The sequence below is a fragment of the Pseudophryne corroboree genome, chromosome 5, assembly GCF_028390025.1.
Source record: "Pseudophryne corroboree isolate aPseCor3 chromosome 5, aPseCor3.hap2, whole genome shotgun sequence".
Taxonomy (NCBI): domain Eukaryota; kingdom Metazoa; phylum Chordata; class Amphibia; order Anura; family Myobatrachidae; genus Pseudophryne; species Pseudophryne corroboree.
The window spans coordinates 113522437-113543539 of NC_086448.1; the positions used below are offsets into that span (position 1 = coordinate 113522437).

General features: G+C 47.3%; 1 protein-coding gene across 2 annotated transcripts in view; it reads left to right on the forward strand.

The window, feature by feature from the left end:
• SPAG6 (sperm associated antigen 6) overlaps positions 1 to 21103 on the forward strand; it is a 350667-nt gene that overhangs the window by 210905 nt on the left and 118659 nt on the right. The window lies entirely within an intron of this gene.

The following is a 21103-nucleotide window of genomic DNA, read 5'->3' on the forward strand; positions in this document are numbered from 1 at the left end:
AGTCTTCCTTTTTCTTAACCGTGGATCATTGAGTGGATCTCAAATTACCTCAATTTGATATGGAAAAAGAACAAAAGGAAGACCAATGTGTAGTATGTATAATAACCACGTTCTCGTAGTAAAAGGTAATATTGCAAACACACCAGACAATCCTTTAACAAAAAATGGAATTCTTCAAAAGATAGCGTACCCCAACTTACACTTGAAAATGTAAGATGAATCCTATAGAGGTATCTTTTAGTGAGTCTGCTCCCCTTAGTATCCTTGTCTAAAGTATCAAGTTCCTCAGACAGGGTGTCCGTCCACGCTGCTACAGCACTACACACCCAGGCCGACGCGATCGCCGGCCTCAGTAAGGTACCTGAATGTGTATAAATGGACTTCAGGGTACCCTCCTGTTTTCTATCCGCAGCATCTTTGAGGGTAGCCGTATCCTGTGACGGCAGGGCTACCTTCTTGGATAAGCGTGTTAAAGCTTTGTCCACCCTACGGGAGGATTCCCAGCGTAACCTGTACGTTGGCGGGAAAGGATACGCCATAAGAATCCTTTTGGAAATCTGCAGTTTTTTATCTGGAAATTCCCAAGCCTTTTCACATAACTCATTTAGCTCGTGTGAGGGGGGAAAGGTTACCCGTGGCTTCTTTTCCCCATACATATGTACCCTCCTGTCAGGGACTGGGGTTTCCTCTGTGATGTGCAACACATCCTTAATTGCTATAATCATATAACGGATGGATTTAGACAATTTTGGCTGTAATTTTGCATCATCGTAATCGACGCTGGAGTCAGAATCCATGTCGGTATCCGTGTCAACAATTTGGGATAGTGGGCGCTTCTGAGACCCTGTCGGCCTCTGCGACATAGGATCAGGCATGGGTTGGGACCCTGACTGTCCTGAGGCTTCAGCTTTTTCTAACCTTTTATGTAAGGAATTAACATTATCATTTAAAACCTTCCACATATCCATCTAATCAGGTGTTGGCGCCGTCGGCGGAGACACCACATTCATTTGCTCCCGCTCTGCTTCCACATAGCCTTCCTCATCAGACATGTCGACACAAGCGTACCGACACACCACACACACAGGGAATGCCCTTTTTAAAGACCGTTCCCCCACAAGGCCCTTTGGAGAGACAGAGAGAGAGTATGCCAGCACACACCCCAGCGCTATAACCCAGGAATAACACAGTAACTTAATGTTAACCCAGTAGCTGCTGTTTATATTGTGTTTTTTGCGCCTAATTTATGTGCCCCCCCTCTCTTTTTACCCTCTTCTACCGTGAATCTGCAGGGGAGAGCCTGGGGAGCTTCCTCTCAGCGGAGCTGTGGAGAAAAAATGACGCTGGTGAGTGCTGAGGAAGAAGCCCCGCCCCCTCGATGGCAGGCTTATGTCCCGCTTAAATATGCATTTTCTTGGCGGGGGCTCATACATATATACAGTGCCCAACTGTATATATGTTTACTTTTGCCAAAAAGAGGTTCCAAATGCTGCCCAGGGCGCTCCCCCCCTGCGCCCTGCACCCTTACAGTGACCGGAGTATGTGAGGTGTGTGGGAGCAATGGCGCACAGCTGCAGTGCTGTGCGTTACCTCAGTGAAGAACGGAGTCTTCTGCCGCCGATTTGAAGTCTTCTTGCTTCTCATACTCACCCGGCTTCTGTCTTCCGGCTCTGCGAGGGGGACGGCGGCGCGGCTCTGGGATCGGACGGCGAGGGTGAGATCCTGCGTACGATCCCTCTGGAGCTAATGGTGTCCAGTAGCCTAAGAAGCAGGACCTAGCTTCAGAGAGTAGGGCTGCTTCTCTCCCCTCTGTCCCACGATGCAGGGAGTCTGTTGCCAGCAGAGCTCCCTGAAAATAAAAAACCTAACAAAATACTTTCTCACAGCAAGCTCAGGAGAGCTCACTGAACAGCACCCAGCTCGCCCGAGCACAGATTCAAACTGAGGTCTGGAGGAGGGACATAGAGGGAGGAGCCAGAGCACACCAGAAACTAAATTCTTTCTTAAAGTGCCCATGTCTCCTGCTGAGCCTGTCTACCCCCATGGTCCTTACGGAGTCCCCAGCATCCACTAGGACGTTAGAGAAATGATGTTATCACACTGGTGCTCTGACCCAGAGGAGGGAGGTCTCGGTCTGAAGCACAAATTAAACTTTATTTGAAATTCTGTAATAATAATTGCTAGGGTCTGGAGGCAGGGACTGGAGCTGGGGGCAGGGACTGGAGCTGGAGGCCGAGATAGATATAGATATATATATATAGCTATATATATATAGCTATATATATATATATATATATATATATATATATATATATATATATATACACACAGAGTAAAAACCACAGCACTCACTGCACCAGAAGCGGGGCACAGCTATGCACTTACCACTCACAGGGTGGGGTGCATGTAACACTGCACTCTCCACCACAGAAGCGGGGTACACAGCTGTACTTACCACTCACAGGGCGGGGTGCATGTAGCCCATGACCACATTGCTCTAATAAATACAAACAGAGAACCCAGCACTCACCAAAGTAAACTCACTTATCCTCAACAATTCAATAAATAAATGATGGGGGTTTAGTTGGTGGATTGGCCAATGCACGGAAGCCTGTATACCGATTTTCAAGGTACCCCACCTTCATACAGGTCCTACACTATCACAGAGTCTTAAAACCTGACTACCACACTGCTGCATCATCTGCCTGCTAGATGTAATGTGTACCTGCCACAGACTTTATGGCTTTTAAAGGCACACTAGTCACCTATTGCACTGGCTCAAAGATGATTGCTAAAAAAACAGCTGAGACAGGTTCAGGATAATAAAGTCCACACAGGGGTGCATGAGAAAGCTATATATAGATAGATAGATAGATAGATAGATAGATAGATAGATATAGAGATAGATAGATAGATATTGACAATGCCTATTCTATACCTTGTATAAAACACGCTAAAAGGTTAAAGAACACAGTACGCAATTGGCGCACAGGTACCGTAAGGGTACGCCCTTAGCGTAGCGGACGCTGTATCGGGAGCGAGCCGCTCGAGCGACACAAACGCTCGCGAGAATACGCTGTTGGTATCGGGCACACTATAGGTGAGCGACTACCGTAATGCTACGCTATCAGCGTAGCGGACGCTCGAGACCACGAGGAGATCACGAGCGGCGCAGACGCTCACAAGATAACAATCAGTAGACCTTGAATGTAACACACAGAAAGGATATTCTTATACTGTAGACCTTGTACTGAAACACTGTAGCGATATAACGCTGCTTAACCTTGTTTACACTAAAGCTGATTGAGCGATAGAGACGCTCCTATTACCCTCTGCAATATAATGAACACACAATACCGGTCTAAGGGTCTAACGCCTTTTAAGGAAATGAATGAACGTTCAATCGCAAAAAAATAATACAATACAAGTTATACACTACCAAGATAACATAAAATACCTAACCGAATCACTTCACATAAAATACAATACAGATACAATTACATTTAAGGGGGGGGGGGGGGGGGGGAGGAGAGAGAGAATGGCTTATAACATTACATAAGAGACAATATGGTTGCAGAGAACTTACGCACAAGGGGAAACAATCGCATGCGCCTTTCTGGATATCCAGCTCCCGATTATCAGCAATGAGAACCGTTGAAGAGAGTAGAGAGCTGGCCCAGATCGGCTTGTCTTTATATACACTTACACACAGTACAGTACAATGGTCCCTACATTCTTATTGTTCATTGGACACAGGAATTCGTCTTCGCATTATAACAAAAGGTCATAGGTTGGTTCATACAGGTGGGCTGTGACTTATTCCTAACTGCTCAGGTGGGTGGGAAACTGGGTTTCCCGCCGCATGGGTAATAAAGTGCAAATATAGTAAATGTCCATAAACTTCTTATGTCCATAACTATACGCACGAGCGATTAATCCGCTTCAAACCAACACCGGAATATTGCTAATTATATTCTCTTCCGATGGATACTAAACACCACTGTGTAACCCCTGTCTGACCCTTCGTATCAAACAAAGAGGGATCTCTTTGTCCCCGAACATACTACATTAACTAAACTTTCAGATTCTATCAAAGGGACCATAATCTACAAAATACATTATATGAATAAAATATGTTACGATTGAGTCGCCCGCTAGACGAACAAACTCTACCGTAAATGCGCATACCGCGCGCCTGCGGGTGCACGCAACTGAGAGTATGCGCACGCACGGGAGGGCTCATGCACACGCAGCAGGCACTCGCATGAGGTGCATATATGGCAGTGTGTAGCGTGATATTTTTCTGACTTTGACAGTCCACCCTTTGGCAGTCACCAATAACTGCCACTTTCCAAAACATTTCAAAAAGAGAAAAATATATGTCATGTGTAAATACATTTTATGGTTGGGTAGGGGAGGAGAGGAGAAGGTAGGAAAAGGGTATGACCTAGTGAGATAGCAGAAGCATGTGTGTATGAATCCATGTTTGGGGGGTCATGTATCATCGCGCCGTACGTGTTTTAAATCAAGCTTCGAGGTATTGCGAAGTATACATTGGAATTCCTTCTTATCCCATGGTACGGGTCTGTGGATGGGCTGTCAAACTTTACCGAGCTCTCTTCGGCTTTTGGTTGCAAGAAAATGGGGGAGCACATTTTAGTTGAAGATACATGAATGGGGGAATATGTGAGTGCTGATATCTGTGCCTATATTCCCTATCGACTATGTGTGTTATTACCTGAAGGTTGTAGAGATGAAGATAAAGAACAATTATGGTAAATGCAGTGATAAACTATGTGAGTTTAATATACATTTGCCGATTGAGGTCTTGTCTTGTGTCTTGTCTTGTCTCGATGTACATGTTGACTGTAGTCTCCCGATGCTTTTGCCAACAATGCGAGCAAAGCTTTATCAATGTCCATAGACTTACAAAAAGTGTTGGGCTAGCGTAAAATTTAAAGTACTAGGGATATGGGGGTCTATGGCATAGTCCATCAGTTGTCTGTGTAAAAGGTTGTCAAATTCTTCTTCCAAGTGGATGTCTTTTTACCTTGGAGGAAAACAAAGAAGAAACGGGTGAAAGAAACGGACCGTGGAATCACATTTTCATCACAACATTGTCTCTATCGTTGGGTCATAAACCAAATCAGTCGTTGTTATTACAGTATCTTCACTTCTTAAACTCATCACTCGGGCGCTACGTTTACACTTTGTTAAAACCCGAACGCATCTAAATATCAGACCGACCAATATGATGACACCCAGAGTACACAAAAGAAATTTCCCTATATCCATGATAATTCCTTGAGTCCATTCTCCTAAACCAGAGAACCAATTTCGTGGGTTCAACCATGACACCCAACTGGTCAGCTCATTACCCACAGCGGAAAGGGTGAGATTGTGTTTCCTTCGGAACTCCCATTTTAATTGCAAAATGTCATCCATCTTTTTGTCTATGACCTCGACCGGGTCCTCGGTGCTGTTTGTAATATATGTGCAGCACTTTATTCCATACTGAGTCACTAGGGTAACACAATACCCGCCTGTCACAGCTGTGAGATAATTGAGAATCATCCTATGCTGAACCAGTTCTGTTTTATAAGCTTGGAGCTCCCTTCCGGTATACCTGAATGTGTCATCATACATTTCAGTGATATTGTCTAATAAATTTGCAAGCGCAGATATGTATTTATAATTTATCACTCCTCTGGCGGTACGAGTGATATCTAACGCGATTAGGAATTGAATCCCGGTGGATTCATTGATCAGGTCAGAGGCCGGATGCTCTGTTCTTTCTATTAGGTGCCGTTTAACGATGTGTTCGTAATGAGTGTGAGTATAAGGAGCTTGGGCACTGCGGTGAATATCCTTATTTTAGTGTGGGATACGGTCATTACCTCAGGCAGTACTTTTCCAATATAACATAACCCTTCTGAGTTTGGGGCAAGCCACTTATACGCCTTCCTTCCGCATATGAAATATGCATCATCGGGGAGAACATATGGGACGGAGTAGGACATTACCATATTACACATTTTCCATATGAAATCTCCTAACCCTAATTCTCCCATCTGTTTAGTACTCGTATCAGTTTGTATGATATGTGCACAGTATCCTGGTGATACCTCTCCAACTCTCATGGTCCTACTTCCTAGGGTATATCTATATCGGAAATATTTTCCACTACCGGCTATGTGGCGTATAAGTTCTGTATCTGTAGGCATTCTATCGGCTCTGTATGAAAAGGTCATGGTTTGGTTATTCCATGACACTTCCGATTTTCCCGGCTTTCGGGGATTGGAAATGTTAAAACATACTAGGGATCTATCCACATGATATTGGTGGAGCTTCAAACTAGGAGGACTGGAGATATTAAACCTCCTGTCCACCGGCCTCCCACCACTTAGCTCAAGTACCTCCCCTATAGTAAAAGGGAAGGGCACTAATCCTGATTTGCTATGGCCTTGAGGTACTTGAGAGCATACCCAACAATCTGTCTGATTTAACACTTTACCCACTAAGGAGTGATAGTCACTCAATGGATGCCGGTCCATGTGGATATTAAAACTGGATTGGCATTTCTTGATACACCCATCCTCAACTACACTGTCATAGAGTCTTACAGATACATTTCTCTTTAGCTAACAATCCTTCACAATGTCTATAAATAACATGGCTGCTGGATTGTTTCCGGTACTCGCCTTTGCTAGGTGATTGTGTTGCTATTGGAAATTTACACCTCCGTCTTAGTCATCAGAAACCCTTCTGGATCCTTTCTCGACCTCACTGGTACTCTCACCGAAACAGACTGCTCTGGTCAACATCATGGTCAACAGGAAAATCCATCTCACAGTCTCTTGGGGCAAGTCCATCTTACAGGAGGAAAAAAGGAGAAATTTGTAATGGGGGTACAGAAAAAAAAAAACAGTTTGAGGGGGAGAGAAACTTGTTACGATAATTAGTTCTCTAGTCTTGTTGTTCTTCTTGTTCTGCTGTCATCTCAAAGGTGCTGTCTCTCAGTCTTCCAACCGGACATTCTGGTGATACAATACTCCTTCCAAATCAGCGATCTCTCTGTAAGGAGCAAAAAATCTTGCATTACCATTTGTCTAACTGATGTGTGACATACCATCTTTAAAACATGAAAACATGAGTGAGAAGAGAGAAAACAAAAAACAAAAAAAACAAAAGAGAGAGAACAATTCATATACATATATATTACATAAACCAACAATAAACAACAACAGGAAAAAAAACATTTTTCAAACATTTTAAAACATTGTCAGATCTGCCGTTCATCATCAGGCTGTCATATCTACATGTCCAATGGTATCCTTGCTCAGTCCCTCCCACCAGCACCTCCATACTCCACCCTTTGTATCTGGCCAGGATACATTGATGCGGGTAGGTCATGCTGGGGTTTGGTAGACTTCTGCAAAGACCAAGTAGCTATGCAATGTTTGAGTCCTACTGATGACCGTCAGAGATGGGGAAAAAGAAAACATTTCACAGATACATTACAAATTTTACCCGGTCATTCCTGTGTCTTCAGGGAATGACCTCCCAATTTATTAACCGTTACCTCAGGCTTACCATCAGTCCTAATGATCACCTTTTCCTGACTACATATCATGGGTGTGGCCCAAAATTCTTCCCATATGATCCCTGATTATAATTTGGTGTGTCATAACTTTGCTCATTTCTTTGTCTAGGGGGTCTGACTTTATGAAAGCTATTACAATTGCTGGCATAATGCCCTTCTCTTTTACAAAGATAACAAATCCTTGGCTTCCTCCATGTGCTAGTGGCCTGGGGTTTCGGTCGACTTGATGCCTCCTCTAGTGCTTTGATGCTCATTACCATCAACCGCTCTCCCTGTGCTTCCCTGGTTCTTTGGATATTACGGTCATGCTCGATAGCGGACTCTCTTAATGCAGCCACCGAGATACCTCTCCAGTGAGGTAGAGAGGTTTGTACCCTGATTCTTAGTGTGTCTTTTAAGCCGTCCATTAATACGGACACAGCTACTTCTCTGTGGTGTACATTAGTTTTAATGTCATCTATACCAGTGTACCTAGCCATATCCTGCAGAGCCCGGTGAAAATACTCTGGTGTGGATTCACCTTCTTTTTGTCTTATTGTAAAATTTTATTCCACTTTACCACTGCAGGGAAATATACTCCTAACTGTAAGTTGATTCTCTTTACATTATCCTGATTATACTCGTCTGTTAGTGGTATTTCTTCATCTAGTTTACAGTCAGCGATAAATTTCACTGAGTCGACATCGGGGGGTAAACATGCCCTCAAAACTGTCCTCCAATCTTTGTTATTTGGCTCTGCAGAATTTCCTAGCTCTCTAATATACTTTTGACATGCAACTAAGTCTTTCCTAGGGTCAGGAAATTCAGACAAAATTGTTCTTAATTCTGTTTGGGAAAAGGGGCAGTGCATGGCGATGTTCCTGACAGGAGTGACTCCTGAAGTGTCAGTTTTCCCATTTGGTACTGCAATTACCCTGACAGGATTAAGTCCAATAACGTCATTCTGAGTTGGTTCTACAATATGAGGTACATTTGTTTGTGCGTGATGTATAACACCATACGTACCTGTGGACACGACCTCACCTGACCCTCCGTTAGGGGGTTTGATTACTGCCTTTACCGATTTGGTCGCGTCCACCTGGATGTCTTGTAGGATGGCTTCTGGAAGAGGTACCGACATCGTGCTGGGCTCACTTTCTTGTTTGTAATCCTGAGGGAAGTTTAACATGGGGTGCAACTTGCATGGGTTAATAGTTGTACATTTAACAGTATTACAATTATCATCGTTACGTTTATTACAATTAGTCTTATCCTCTATAATACAGTTGCTAAGTGCCTGTTTATCATACCCCATCGTGCCATTCTCTGCAGCCATAATCCTCTCCATTGCCATGTCTCTCCTCCCAAGATGAGAGTCAGATATGTAAGTTAAATTTCTTTGCATTTCACTTTCCTGTTGCCATAACTGTAAACAATCATAATGTCTAATTCGTTGTTTCCAGGATTTTATGAGACAGATCCTTCGCCTTAAATTATGCAATACCTCTGAGTCAAAACTACCTATCCCAGGAAATGGTGCTTTATCCCCCACAGTCATTCGTGTCCATTCGTCACAAAAGGTCTCAGTGTGGGGACCATACCTCCCCCACATTACTAACCGAGCAGACCCTCGGGGTCTGCGAGCCTCTTCAGTCTGAACCCTGACTGCTGAACGTCCCTGTGTTGTGCACTTGGCTGCCATTGTGGACCTTTTTAACACAGAAAAAAAACTTCCTAAAATGCACCAAACACAGAAGTCTACGGTGGAAGTTCTCCAAGCTCTACCACCAGCTTCTTCTGCTCCGAGTACAACGAATCCGCCCCTTTTTGCAGACCCACGTAATCGTAGCAGGCCCTACCAGCAAAAATTCCTTATTTTTACACAAATCACACTTGCATGTGCTCCCTACAACACGCATGGGGGCAATTTAATATATGACCTCATATCACGTTGCGTTATTGGTCACACATACAACCGTGCGGTCCAATCGTACCACTTATAGACACTTGTTGCCCATAAATGGTAGGATCATTGGAGTCTCCCTACTGTGCTCCAAAACAGCCAGAGCGTAATACAACGAAAACTTTATCACACTCCGTCGCACGTTTTCACTTAGACCGTGCTCATCACGTATTCACCTTGACCGTGATTCACCAAGACTTACTTCACCAAGATTTACTTCACCAAGATTTCACCAAGAGGAGTTCAATACACTCATACCGTTTTCAACCCACTATCATTCTATAGTTTTCTGATCAGAAAAATCATTTCCCGTAATCTGATAGCTCTCCCCAGAGGCATTACAGTAAAGTAAGGTATTTAAACTAAGTTTTGGAAACTGAAATCAATTTGTGCTATTATCGCGTGGCTATACTATACCGCCCCCACTAAAACAATGCTATTGTGCGATTTGAGTTTCGGTGGGCATACCCAGACGCTCCGTTGCGTAATATACGCTCCGTGCGTCGACCCTTGCGTCGCGCACGCTAGTCTCACCCTTTTGTTAGAGACACGTGTGCGCTGGCCAGATATGTCCACAGAAATACAATTAGCACGTTTATCAATGTAGATGATTTTTAACTGTAATCATCTACCGAGCACCACACAGGTCTCTCCATGTATTTTAGGCAAAGCTGTGTGTGTGTTTTACAAATTACCCCTTAATGTATTATTTTTACTTTTTAACTACAAATAGCAACAAATCTTTCTCAGCACGTTATCAATTATGAAATGGCAACCAGGAGAATGAGATATGGACAAATATTACTAAGCAAGAAATACAGGTGTGTGTGCTTATGCGTACGTACTGTTCCTACCTTCCGGTTCTGGATTCCTTCAGCACTCCTTACTAAGCGAAGCAGACGCTTATCTGGTCAGCACTACGAGGAATATTACCTCCCGCCTTTTGCTGATCGATAATGTCTGCTGAAATTACCTAGTGCAGATATGTGAAAAGCGGGCGAGTCCCCAATTGACAATGCCTATTCTATACCTTGTATAAAACACGCTAAAAGGTTAAAGAACACAGTACGCAATTGGCGCACAGGTACCGTAAGGGTACGCCCTTAGCGTAGCGGACGCTGTATCGGGAGCGAGCCGCTCGAGCGACACAAACGCTCGCGAGAATACGCTGTTGGTATCGGGCACACTATAGGTGAGCGACTACCGTAATGCTACGCTATCAGCGTAGCGGACGCTCGAGACCACGAGGAGATCACGAGCGGCGCAGACGCTCACAAGATAACAATCAGTAGACCTTGAATGTAACACACAGAAAGGATATTCTTATACTGTAGACCTTGTACTGAAACACTGTAGTGATATAACGCTGCTTAACCTTGTTTACACTAAAGCTGATTGAGCGATAGAGACGCTCCTATTACCCTCTGCAATATAATGAACACACAATACCGGTCTAAGGGTCTAACGCCTTTTAAGGAAATGAATGAACGTTCAATCGCAAAAGAATAATACAATACAAGTTATACACTACCAAGATAACATAAAATACCTAACCGAATCACTTCACATAAAATACAATACAGATACAATTACATTTAAGGGGGGGGGGAGGAGAGAGAGAATTGCTTATAACATTACATAAGAGACAATATGGTTGCAGAGAACTTACGCACAAGGGGAAACAATCGCATGCGCCTTTCTGGATATCCAGCTCCCGATTATCAGCAATGAGAACCGTTGAAGAGAGTAGAGAGCTGGCCCAGATCGGCTTGTCTTTATATACACTTACACACAGTACAGTACAATGGTCCCTACATTCTTATTGTTCATTGGACACAGGAATTCGTCTTCGCATTATAACAAAAGGTCATAGGTTGGTTCATACAGGTGGGCTGTGACTTATTCCTAACTGCTCAGGTGGGTGGGAAACTGGGTTTCCCGCCGCATGGGTAATAAAGTGCAAATATAGTAAATGTCCATAAACTTCTTATGTCCATAACTTTATGCACGAGCGATTAATCCGCTTCAAACCAACACCGGAATATTGCTAATTATATTCTCTTCCGATGGATACTAAACACCACTGTGTTACCCCTGTCTGACCCTTCATATCAAACAAAGAGGGATCTCTTTGTCCCCGAACATACTACATTAACTAAACTTTCAGATTCTATCAAAGGGACCATAATCTACAAAATACATTATATGAATAAAATATGTTACGATTGAGTCGCCCGCTAGACGAACATAAACTCTACCGTAAATGCGCATACCGCGCGCCTGCGGGTGCACGCAACTGAGTATGCGCACGCACGGGAGGGCTCATGCACACGCAGCAGGCACTCGCATGAGGTGCATATATGGTAGTGTGTAGCGTGATATTTTTCTGACTTTGACAATATATATAGAGATAGATAGATATATATAGAGATAGATATATATAGATATAGATATATATATTTCTGCTGTGGGGTACACTGGGCTCCAAAAGGATTAACATCGGGGGTATAGAGTAGGATTTTGATCCGAGGCACCAACAGGCTCAAAGCTTTGACTGTTCCCAAGATGCACAGCGCGGCCTCCTCTATAACCCCGCCTCCGTGCACAGGAGCTCAGTTTGTAAGTTGGTGCGATGCAGTAAGCAGGCAATCAACAGGGAAACTGCCTTTGCAGCCCATATTATAGCTTAAATTGTAAATCTTTTGAAGACTTCAAGGGCTGCAGCTTTTATGTATGTCATAAGACATATTTTGCTGCAGCTCCATCACTCCCCCAGCGGCGCTGTATACTCCCGCGCCCTGGTTGCCAGGTAACTATAGCGGAGGCTCCGGTGTCTTTCTTGTCAGTCACACACACCCGCCGCTGCCCTCCAGGATCGCGTGGCCGCAGGTACAAGGGGAGGTAAAGGGTCTCTTTGTCCCGCTGTTAACCGCGAACCGGCGCGGCCGTAGGAGGCGGGCCGCGCGCGCTGGTGTGGACACTGTAATCGGGCAGCCGCTCCACTAGTCACTGGGACACTGGGCACAGGTGGGGGTTTTTCTCTCATAAAAACCCTATTTTTATAAAGCCCGCAGCGCCCGGTGGGGATGCCAGCAGGGGGATAAGGCCTAACCTGTAGCTCCTCGTCCAGCCTAGTGAATGTTTCCACCCTGGAGCTGCATATCTTCCCCTCACTACCTGTCAGCCGCCATCACAACGAAGCTGAGCTGTTCCTGGGACTGCTGGGGAAAATCCTCCTCTGTAAAGCCATCTGATCGCCAGCGCTGTGCATTTTACAGGACACTTAAGTATTCTACCTGTCACTGGGACAGTGTTAGTTAAGAAAGAGTGCATACATTCAGGGTTGTGTGGTGCAAACACCCTGTGATATACATCTAGTATCAACTGTGCTTTGTTATCTCTATTGTTCATATATAGCTATACTGAGTAATACTTTGTATTGCTAGTCCAGTGTAGTTTTATGGTGTATCATTTCTGCATGGTATGCTTGTGACTATATATGTGTGTGTGTGTGTGTGTGTGTGTGTGCATGTAGCTCAGTGATATAATGTCAGCTGTGTCCCGCCGTACGCACCCAAGCCAATGCCTGCTACCTCCGCTGTCCCTGGGTCAGTGGGAGACAAAGAAAGGCAGTGGGCGATTCCAGGGAGAAGCAGTGGGTGACAGCAGTGGGTTTTGCTAATGAGAGGGTGACAGGGAGAGGGTGTTGCCAGTGAGAGGGTGATAGCAGTGGGTGACGCCAGGGAAAGGATGACAGCAGTTTGTAACAGGGAGAGGGTGACAGCAGTGGGTGACGCCAGGGAGAGGATGATGCCAGGGAGCTGGTGACAGCAAGATGGTCACAGGGAGAGGGTGATAGCAGTCTGTGCCAGCTGTGGGTCACAGGGAGAGAGTGACAGGAAGAGGTTGATGCCAGGGAGTTGGTGACAGGAAGAGGGGGAGAGGGTGACTGCAGTCGGCGCCAGCTGTGGGTGATGGAGAGAGGGTAACGCCAGGTAGAGGGCGACAGCAGTCGGTGCCAGCTGTGGGCAACGGGGAGAGGTGACAGGGAGAGGTTGACGCCAGGTAGAGGGTGACAGTGAGAGGGTAGAGCAGTCTGTGCCAGCTGTGGATAATGGAGAGAGGGTGACGACAGGGAGAGGGTGACAGCAGTCAGTGCCAGCTGTGGGTGTCGGGAAGAGGGTGACGCCAGGGAGAGAGTGACAGCAGTCGGGGCCAGCTGTGGCTGATGGGGAGAGGGTGACAGGGAGAGGGTGACAGCAGTCAGTGCCAGCTGTGGGTGATGTCGAGAGGGTGACGCCAGGGAGAGGGTGACAGTGAGAGGGTACCAGCAGTCGGTGCCAGCTGTGGGTTACAGCAGTCGGTGACAGGAAGAGGGTGACGCCAGGGAGAGCACATTACTGTCCCACTCTACCAGCAGTATAGAATACAACATAAGGAGTACAGCCCTGAGCCTTGGGTCTTTGATAAAGCATGGGTGAGCTCAGCCCATTACAAACTAAAGTACCCGCCACTCTCCGCTGCCGCAACACACATAGGCGTGCGTAGCACATTTTATTAGGTGGTACACCGTCATAGAGGCGTGTCTAATACCACCTACCTACTGGACATGTCTAGCAACACCTATCGGGTGTGTCTAGCTCCGCCTACTGGGTGTGTCTAGCACCACCTATTGGCATTCTTTTCTTTTCAATATGCACCTTACCTATATGGTGGTTTCTCATAATGGGGAACCTCTGAAGAAGTGTATCCTTCCTGGGCAGACAGCGTCTTCAGTCAGTAATCACTATTCATATAGGAGATCACATGATCCGGAAGATGCCTGTTTGTGTAGGAATATAACCAATGTGCTCATCATACAACAGAGGTTCAACCAGACTCGTGTCACCTCCTTCCCTCTGCATCTATCAGCCACACCATTACCCCTTCCCTGCATCTCTCAGCCACAACATCAACTCCGCCCTGCATCGTCTCTCAGCCACACCATCATATCCTCCCTGCGTCATCTCTCAGCCACACCATCATCTCCCATCTGAATCTCTCACAATACTCCTCACTTTGTCTCTCATTCTCCCCACTTCACTATGTGCCTCTGAGCCTCCCACCCTTCTGTCACGGTCTCTCAGCCTCATCAGTGGAGTTGGTGGGCCCAGCAGGAGAAAATGGGCAGGTGGGCAGCCGTTTGCGTAGTGTGACGTCATCGAGTCACATCGCACAGTACATTGAGGCAGAGGAGTAGTGTGGAGCAGCAGGGAGGATGGTAGTAGTGGTGCATAGCAGGGAGGGTAGGATGGGAGTAGTGGTGCATAGCAGGGGGGCAGGATGGGAGTAGTGCGGAGCAGGGGGGGTAAGATGGAAGGAACATTAGTGTGGGGCAAAGGGGCAGGATAGGAGGAGGAGTAGTGCTGAGCAGGAGGAGTAGAGTGGAGAAATGGGGCAGGATAGGAGGAATAGTAGTGTGGCTCAGGGAGGTAAGATAGGAGTAGTAGTGCAGAGCAGGACGGCAGAATGAGAGCAGTGGTGCAGAGCAGGGAGGGTAGGATGGGAGTAGTGGTGCATGGCAGGATGGGAGTAGTGGTGCATAGCAGGGAGGGTAGGATGGGAGTAGTGGTGCATAGCAGGGGGGCAGGATGGGAGTAGTTGTGTGGAGCAGGGGGTGCAGGATGGGAGTATTGGTGCAGAACGGGGGGGGGGGCAGGATGGGAGCAGTGGTGCTGAGCGGGGGGGAGCAGGATGGGAGTAGTGGTGCATAGCAGGGAGGGTAGGATGGGAGTAGTGGTGCATAGCAGGGGGGCAGGATGGGAGTAGTTGTGTGGAGCAGGGGGTGCAGGGTGGGAGTATTGGTGCAGAGCGGGGGGGGGGCAGGATGGGAGCAGTGGTGCTGAGCGGGGCGAGCAGGATGGGAGTATTGGTGCAGAGCAGGGGGGCAAGATGGGAGCAGTGGTGCTGAGCGGAGGGGGAGAGCAGGATGGGAGTAGTGGTGCATAGCAGGGGGCAGGATGGGAGTAGTGGTGCATAGCAGGGGGGCAGGATAGGAGTAGTGGTGCATAGCAGGGGGGTAGGATGGGAGTAGTGGTGTGGAGCAAGGGGGGCAGGATGGGAGCATTGGTGCAGAGCGGGGGGCAGGATGGGAGCAGTGGTGCTGAGTGATGGGGGAGAGCAGGATGGGAGTATTGGTGCAGAGCAGGGAGAGCAGGATGGGAGTAGTGGTGCATAGCAGCGGGGGCAGGATGGGAGCAGTGGTGCTGAGTGGGGGGGCAGAATGGAAGTAGTGGTGCAGAGCAGGGGGGGCAGGATGGCAGTAGTGGTGCATAGCTGGGGGGCAGGATGGGAGTAGTGGTGCATAGCATGGGGGTAGGATGGAAATAGTGGTGCATGGCAGGGGGGCAGGATGGGAGTAGTGGTGCATAGCAGGGGTGTAGGGTGGGAGTAGTGATGCATAGCAGGGGGGCAGGATGGGAGTAGTGGTGCATATCAGGGGGGTAGGATGGGGGTAGTGGTGTGGAGCAGGGGGGGCAGGATGGGAGTAGTGGTGCATAGCAGGGGGTAGGATGGGACTAGTGGTGTGGAGCAGGGGGGGCAGGATGGGAAGAACGGTGCTGAGTTGGGGGGGGGGGGGTTGGGCAGGATGGGAGCAGTGCTGGGAATGAGCGCGCAGTTAAGCATGAATGTCACCTCAGCTGTAGCTCCCGGCCGCGATCTCTCCCTCCTATTTACAAGCGTCTCTCCTCTGCTCTGGCTGCCTCACACCAGGCAGACGAGGAGTCCGTGCGTCATGCGCGGGGGGGGGGGGGGGGTGTAGCCGAGTGGAAAGGGTATCGCGGTGGTGGCTCCTATCTCCCCTATACATCTGATCTGGCCGGGCTGCATTACCGGGGGATGGGAGGGCGGGGAGCTAATAGGCTGCACATGTAGATGACAAGTATGAAAAACGACACGCTGTGTCTCGTCCCGTCCCCCCCCCCCATCCCCCGCCCCTCCATCCTCTTAATTCGCAACTGGCCAATGACATCAGTGTTTAGTTAGGCTGAAAGCACCCCCCTGTCAAAGAGGCACTTATAGTAAGTGCCGCTTCTGCTGATTTTTTAATGGGCTTTCACTGCCCAAAGCTTAGCCCCGCCCCCCGCTTCCGGCCATTTCACATTGATAGCGGGAGGCACTGGCAGCAGTGCCTCCGAAACACATTACAGACAGTTTTTTCGCAAGTAAAAAAGATTAAAATAATGTAAAGGCTAAAGCAGATAGTTATGACACAGAATTTGTGTCCTAAATATCTTCTTAACATTATTTTAATCATTAATGACAGGGGAGGCACTGCCTCCCCTGACTGCCATATCGGGTATTTCACTCAGCGTGCTACTCCTATATTCTGTAACCTGAGGGGACGTGTGTCGGGTTTTCTAAAATAATATAGGTATTTCACAAGATATACTTGCTGTGTATTTTTCTTTGTGAGTTATAGTCACCATATATCTCTTGGATTCCCAGTTTGTGCTGACAGGAAAGTCACACTGCACTGAGAGTTCTTGCTAGGTATATCGCTGCTAAGGTTGTACCGCGTTACCCAATAGTGGGGGTAATTCTGAGTTGATCGCAGCAGCAAGTTTGTTAGCAATTGGGCAAAACCATGGGGGTCATTCCGAGTTGTTCGCTCGGTAAATTTCTTCGCATCGCAGCGTTTTTCCGCTTAGTGCGCATGCGCAATGTTCGCACTGCGACTGCGCCAAGTAAATTTGCTATGCAGTTAGGAATTTTACTCACGGCTTTTTCATCGTTCTGGTGATCGTAATGTGATTGACAGGAAGTGGGTGTTTCTGGGCGGAAACTGACCGTTTTATGGGAGTGTGTGAAAAAACGCTACCATTTCTGGGAAAAACGCGGGAGTGGCCGGAGAAACGGAGGAGTGTCTGGGCGAACGCTGGGTGTGTTTGTGACGTCAAACCAGGAACGACAACCACTGAACTGATCGCAGATGCCGAGTAAGTCTCGAGTTACTCAGAAACTGCACAGAGATGTCTTATCGCAATATTGCGAATCTTTCGTTTGCAATTTTACTATGCTAAGATTCACTCCCATTGGGCGGCGGCTTAGCGTGTGCAAAGCTGCTAAAAGCAGCTTGCGAGCGAACAACTCGGAATGAGGGCCCATGTGCACTGGAGGGGGGGCAGATGTAACATTTGCAGAGAGTTAGATTTGGGTGGGTTATTTTGTTTCTGTGCAGGGTAAATACTGGCTGCTTTATTTTTACACTGCAATTTAGATTTCAGTTTGAATACACCCCACCCAAATCTAACTCTCTCTGCACATGTTATATCTGCCCCACCGGCAGTGCACATGGTTTTGCCCAATTGCTAACAAAGTTTCTGCTGCGATCAACTCAGAATTAGGCCCATTGTGCTTACTAGTATGTCAGCTACACGAGGCAACGGAGCTGGGGCTTCTCCCACATTGCGTGGTGGTGATGCCACGGACATTTTGGAGGAAAGTAAGGCAGCAGAGAGTTCAGGTTCAGAGGGTTCCTTATCCCCCAGTGGGTCCGTAGCACCGGGGCAACAAATCACCCACCTTGGGCTACCTTTTCCACGCTGTTAAACACGCTTGTAACTAAACTGGCGCCCCCTGTGGGACCACCTGTGCCAATGCAGCAGTTTATGGTCCCTGCAATTAATCCGCCATGGGCAGATCAAATCTCCACTCAGTTACAGCAATTGAACCAGTCACTGACTAAATCTAAATCTCACTCTCGCCCACCTAAGACTAAGACGTTTTCTAAACGGGCCATTACCTCCTCACAATCCACTGCTATCCCGGACACATCCTCTGAGGAGGATGGTGCATATACTGATCCCACAGACACTGACTCTGATGCTTCTGATGGGGAAGGGAAGTCAGTGGTGGATGTCCCTGATTTGATTGAGGCTATCAGGCTTATTTTTCAGGTCTCCGATGAACCTGAACCTGAGGTTGTCTCTAAAAAGCCAGACCGATTTAAACGTAAGAAGGTGGTTAAACAAGTTTTACCGCATTTTCAACACCTGACTGACATACCTCAGGAGTCCTGGGAAAATCCGGGGGCGAAATTTACACCGAATAAGAGACTGTTGGCTCGCTATCCTCTCTCTTCGGAGCTCTGTAAAAATTGGGAAACTCCTCCGCCCGTAGATTCTCATGTGGTAGTTTCCTCTGCTCTGCCAGTAACTACCGTCACCTCTATGAAGGAACCGACGGATAGACGTGTGGAAGGTTGTCTGAAAGCGATTTACACTCTAACGATAGGCCAACCATTGCAGCAACTTGGGCTGCTGAAGCTGTTGAGGCATGGGCTCAGGAGCTAGAGGCGGAGCTGCCTTCTAATGCATCTGAGCATGCTCGACAATGTCTCTCATATATTGCCACGGCTTCTCTGTACCTTAAGGAAGCGGCCTCCGATGCCGTAGTGCTGGCAGCCAAGGCTGCTACTACGTCCGTCTTGGCCAGACGTATCCTTTGGTTGAGATCCTGGTCGGAGGATATGGATTCCAAGAAAACCTTGAAGGTGCTTCCTTTCAAGGGAGACATTCTCTTTGGAGAAGACCTCAATAAGATTGTGGCTGACCTGGCTACTGCTAAAACAGCTTGCCTACCTAGTACGGCTCCTTCCGCACAGAAGTCTAAAATTACTTTCCCTCGGCCCTTTTATCCTCCAAGTAAAGCAAAAGGTCAGGCGTACCCAAAGCAAGCTCGTGCTTCCAGACCTCCCAAGCCCAGACCGAAGCAGGCTTGGGCTGCCCGTCAGCCTGCTTCCAAAACTGACAAGCCTGCCGCATGACGGGGCGGGCCTCCCTCTGGGGGATCCCAGGGTGGGGGGCCGACTTCTAGGATTTGCCCAGGAATGGTTGAAGACCACTTCCATGGTCAGAGGGCTGCTGTTCTATGGCAGCCCTAAGCTTTCTTATTTTATTTTTATAGTCTTACTATGTTTTTGAGCGATCTTTCTTAACAGCGTCTTATACGCATATTGGAAAGAGTCGCTCCAACAACTCTCTGCCGGGTCGCAACAACGCTTACCCATGTGTACAGTGCTGTCTCCGCGGGCGTCTGTGTCGGATATACTAGCAGGTCCAGCAGACGTGACCAGGCTGTGGCCGGAGCACGGGGAAAAGGTAAGGCATCGGTTCCATGTAGTCGGGGAATACGGACACAGCCGCACTGTATTGGAAGGAGACTACCAAACAGTAGCTGACGCGCCGCCACCACGGGTGCTTCAGCGCTAGGCCTTAGGGATCATAAGGCACCAGGAATAGTATGAGGCTGCGATCCCTAGGGTTGATGTCAGCGGTGGGGAGTTAGACGCTCTCCTGGTCGCCCCTCCCCCCAGTTCATGACCAGTTTCCGCGAGTCTCCCGCCATGAACTGTTGCCTCACTTCCGTCTCAGACGCTACCACGAGTGGTCTCGGTCGCAGCATAGGCCGCTGCGGCTGTGTTCACTAAGCGCTACCGCGAGGAGCCCTGGCCGCAATACAGGCATCTGTATGGCCAGTGCGTCTGTATGCACAGTGCGTCTGTGCTCACTAAAAGTTCCCGGAGCGGCGGTGTACACTAGTAGCGTCTGGATCCACTCAGCGTTCGCTAACGTATTGATCGATCTTGGAAGTGAGGCGAGTCTCCCTGTATCCCACTCTGCTGAGTACGGGTTATACAGCACTAAATTTCTATCTACTTTTGTCAGTATGAATAGTTACATTTAAGTAACTATTGCATATGAGTCTGTGTACATTACTGTGGTTTTCTTCGCATTGCGTCTAAATACGTTAAGATCTGTATAAAACAGAATTCAGTAATATGTACTCCTACATACTTTAAAATGTGTTCGTAGTTGATTATGTGCTCATATGACTAATGTATAACATGTGACTGACTGCAAGTGTGATTGCTGACTTTATATATGTTTGTCAATTGGTCTTCTGATCCTCAATGCGGGTGCATGGGTAAGGGTCAGATTGATATCACTTTAGATTGATAAAGTGGTTACAGTCACAAATTGTGTAGTACACTGTGTAAGTGCTGATTATTTATCATGTCTAAGAGCGGCAAAGGTGACGAGAGTACACTTACAGGAACACCAACACTCATTTCATGTTGTCTTGCAAAAACTGTGTTATCCTCTCTGATCTGGTACAGGGTGGTTTATGTGTAAAATGGTTTGCTGTTCAGCATAACACAAGGCAGATCCCTGATTTACGTCAAGTACAGATAGATCCCCCTTGGGCGATGTTTTCACAGACCTTGTCCAGTATAGCTGAAAGATTCATTCCCACAGCGTCAATACCAGGAATAGGGTTCACTATTAACCCATACATGTAGCTCTCTACCTACGGAATCCCCAACAGCTTCTCCAATAAATCCAGCTGATAAACCGAGTGTAAATAAATCATCAACTGCACAAGCTACACATGATGATTCATCAGACGATGAAAGCTCTACATACCCTCTACCTGTTCTTTGTATGTCGAAGTAGAGTATCAGCTCAGTGAATATAGCTGAATTAATGAGAGCAGTAAAGGCCTTTCTGTCCTCA